Source organism: Stylophora pistillata, chromosome 11 (genome assembly GCF_964205215.1).
Source record: "Stylophora pistillata chromosome 11, jaStyPist1.2, whole genome shotgun sequence".
In the NCBI taxonomy this organism is placed as follows: domain Eukaryota; kingdom Metazoa; phylum Cnidaria; class Anthozoa; order Scleractinia; family Pocilloporidae; genus Stylophora; species Stylophora pistillata.
This window is the reverse complement of record NC_142529.1, coordinates 28,313,203-28,317,359: the sequence shown is the minus strand read 5'-3', so window position 1 is coordinate 28,317,359 and position 4,157 is coordinate 28,313,203. Positions and strand designations below refer to the sequence as shown.

General features: G+C 38.5%; 1 pseudogene; it reads right to left on the bottom strand.

Annotated features, from left to right (window-relative positions):
* Positions 1–1,361: 1,361 nt before the first annotated feature.
* LOC148720996 (melanocortin receptor 5-like) lies at positions 1,362–3,854 on the bottom strand (annotated as a pseudogene).
* Positions 3,855–4,157: the final 303 nt, after the last annotated feature.

Sequence of the window (4,157 nt, the reverse complement as noted above, 5' to 3'; positions counted from 1 at the left end):
TCTTGTATTCTGCGTTTCGCGGCGCCGGTAGCTTCCAGATTCCAATTCCTTTACTTCTCCTTCACGTTCCACAGCCAAATACTCAACAATTTTCACCTGGACTTATGTCCACTGACTTGATTAATGTTTTTAGCTATATTTTGAAGGTAAGATTTCGCTCGATCACGGAGAAAATCCACAAACTTAAACGCTACGTGACTGTCGAAATAAGCCCGCGGCGCCATTTTGGATTTATGTGTGCAGGATCATTGTCACGTGACCTCGATAAAATCGAACAATAACCTATCCGACTGAAGTTTTTTCTGCGTTTCCTAACCAGTCCCCTCTACTAACTATGGACAAGCACTTTGCTGTCCATGGAGTTTGATCCTCTCCTAGCTATACTTGTATCAATATGCTTCAAGGCTGAGTCACGATTATTATTTGAGAACGCTCGTTGGATACGGTTATTGTTGCTCGAGGTTTGCCGATAGAAAATACGACAAGTCCTTAAACGGGTTTACAATTTGAGCTGCACTTCATTTTTACTACTGGTTCTGTGTTGCGTAAAGTGATAACATCTTAAAATCAATTTCCGGGGCGAGATTCTGCAATAAAAACTTCCATTACCGGTAATTATCGCGGAACCTTTTAATAGTTAATGGTGTACGGTATTAAGGAATTAAATGAACATCTTTGTAACTATTTTCGGGTCTTTTGGAGCAGAAAGCAAATAATAAATTTCCCAAAGAATCGTTCGTAATAGCGAAAAAAAAAATGTACTAACTGACTCCAATGAGAAAAAAATTTTGACATCTTTTAGACAAACAGATGACAGTTACATTGTTAGATGAGTTAATCCAGTTTGGAGATTTTTAAGGAAATTTTGTAAAGAAAAAATCATTTCAAGTACTGATGGTGCTGCAAGTTCAGGTAAGACAACATATGTCTTGCCTGAATCAAAGCCGAAAAACTGGAGATGGCTCTTCATTGGACTGGATTGTCAGAAGAACGTGACCAAAATCTGACACGAGGTGGAACGCAGCATATATTTTATTACCAGTCACGTTCCCCTTCGCTAATTGATGGATTACAACAGTAATCAATTAATTTTGTTTGTCTGCAGTCAACATTCGCCTCTCCCTCATAGCTTTTCTTGGCAGCTCTCTTATCCTAAGTGCCGTTCGCAAGGAATCTTCCTTTTATTGTTTGCACGTTAGGTGGGGAAGATAGTTTGCACAAACTCGCTAAGCGAAGCGTCCCTGGAGGATGATAATAGCTTTTTCTTAGTGTACCACTGCCTTACTGATGAACTGATAAATTATGGTGACCAGTAATATAACAGAAGGTGAGAGTGAATTTGGTTGAAGTTATTTATTGAGCAAGTTGTTCCTTATATCTTTTAAAGAAAGCGAACGGAAACACTAGAACCACGTTTTAAAATGTTTTTCAAGCGACGGCACTCGCCATAAATACAACAGTACATAAAAGAAACGAAGCTATGCATTCATGCATGGTAAAGGAAAGCTAACCATACTTTTAGCTGGGTTTTGCCCTCTTGTCTAACTTTCTTGTTAACGTTAATAAAGTCTGGTCTTAAGGTTGTGGTGAAGAATATCTTATTGAAGAATTTGTTCCTTGACGGTAAAACAATTTTGATTCCTTCTTTCTAAAATAAAGCACTTGACGTTACCGTCATATTGCGATACGAGCCGGTCAAAACTAATGAGGAAGTAAGAAACTTGAATTTGTTCAGCTTAATTGGAAAAATTACCGGCCTTTACTTTGCTTTTAACTCACAAATTGTCTCCGTTTATTTGATAATGTAAATACAAGGCACATCAATGAACGCTGAAAATAATTGGTCTGTTTCCCATTTAAAAGGTTTTCGCGCCGGAATTTTTAATGACTAAACGCTGGTGACAAGGGTGATGACCAAAGCAGGGTTCCATCACGTACATCTCAGAAGGAAAACAGACATGTCTTTTGACAGGGTAAGCAGTTCATATAAGGAGTCTTTAAGAAAAGGGAACTCTAATGAGGAAGATTTTTAGGTAAAACAGTAACCAATTTATTTGTCTACTGTCAACATTCGCCACTCCCTCACAGCTTTTCTAAGCAGTTCTCTTATCCTAAGTGCCGTTCACATGGAATCTTCCTTTTATCCGCAAAGGATACCTGGAGTTTTTTTATGTTTAAGGCGAACGGCCAGGCTCCCGCGAGGGCGGTGCAACTTTAACATACGCAGGCAACGGAACCATCTCTATATATTCATAAGCATTACAGAAATTTTTCTGATAACAAGACAATTTCGAGACTAAATGTCAACCAACGCAACTCGTTTGGTAATATGACGTCAATAACAAGTCGCTTCCTTTAAATTAGGAAAGGAACTTTGAAATTAAAAGATCCCTCAAACTACTCTTTGAAGTTTTACCCAATACTTTTATATTTCTAAAAGAAGATTAATCATGAAAGTAAAATGCATGCATATCTTTCTTCAATTATACCTTACTGTATTCATGATCATTGGTGGCTAGCTAACACGAACAACAGTCTTGCAAAGATATGGTTAGTGTTTCCATTGCCTTCTTTCAGCTATTTGCATGGTGTACACAACAAGCCATTTTGTTATCATGATTACTCGATTAGACGTGAGATCCTCACAGAGCTTTGCACGACAGAAATCAAAAGTACTGTTCGATGATTGACATAAATCAGCCTAAAAAATATAAATTAACGGGGGAAATATTTATAACATAAAAAACAAGAATTAACGGGGAAAATATTTACAACAGACTGTGTACATGCCTCAAGCAGCAGTATTATTTGAGCTTTCGATTTCTTCCTATCCAATAACATATTTGACGGGCGTTTTCATGCAACAACTGTGTAATCACTTTCAGCTTCGAAAGTACTCTTTATAAGTTGAGGAGGACCTAACTCCATGGACAGCAAAGTGCTTGTCTAATTGTCTGCTTCACAGCTTGTCTTACTTCACTTATCTTCCAGCAGTAAAGGAACGGGTTTAAAGTCGAGTTAAAGAAAACTAAGACAATTGCTACTTCCAATATTACTACTAGGTCTGATGAATATGTTTTACTGCAAACGGCTACAACTGTCAGTATAAAGCTTGGTGCATAACAAACTACTGATGCTAACTGCACCCACAATGCACTGTACACTGCCTTTTTGTATCGCACAATGTTCTGGGTATTTGATTGGCTCCGCTCTTGTTGGACATGATCTTGTACTTGAGCCTGATGACGACTGAGACCCCGAAAAATTTTTATATACGAGGCGACTGAAATAACAAGGCAAGATGGTATTAATATAGAGAAGTACAGAATGGGTATACGGTAATCTAATGTGTAGCATAAAGCAGCGACAGTACATTCAATCCAAAAGCTAGCTATAATGATGTATGTGCGTTTCAAAGTTACAATTTGTTTGTATCTCAGCCCCAACAGCAGGGCGAGAAGTCTGTCCACGCTTATGGCCGTCATCGTCATCAAAGACACTCCACATAATGTATAGCCTGTGAGGGAGGCGGCGTCATATGCGTATCGACAAAGATTCCATTGTTCGTGAGTCACAGAAAGCCATAAACTAGCAACGAGAGGCTGGGTAACAAGACCAACCAACAGATCAGTTGCTGCCAGACAACGATACAAGAGTTTGGACGGCGGATGAAGGGATGACTCTTTGTGAAGGGCAACGAGGATCAGAGAATTGCCAAGAAATGCTGTGATGGAGAGGAGAATGTGGACTGTTAGGAAAGAAATTTTTGATTCTTGTTGAACTAGTGAGGGGGAACAATACAGTTCTTGAGATGTCTTGGTCTATGTTCCACCTTCAGTGACATTTGTCGACATTCTTCTGTTTTCTCGTCTCCTTTTTCTTGGACTGAGGTTATCTGGGATTGCAACGAGAAATATTTCATCTAAACAGCTACAAAACATCACTTCCTACTTAGTAATTATGTAACCTCCTTATAATTGTTTATTCGTTTGAAAAACGTCTGAGAAAGAAAAATAAAGAAGATTCAAGCTGAGGATGTCCAACCCATGTCAATCAGTTCAGGTTTTCGAATGCATATAGTGATTTCAAATTAATCGGTATGGACACCTCTGGACGCAGATACAAACCTATTTTAGAATATTTGAATTCAACTGTGT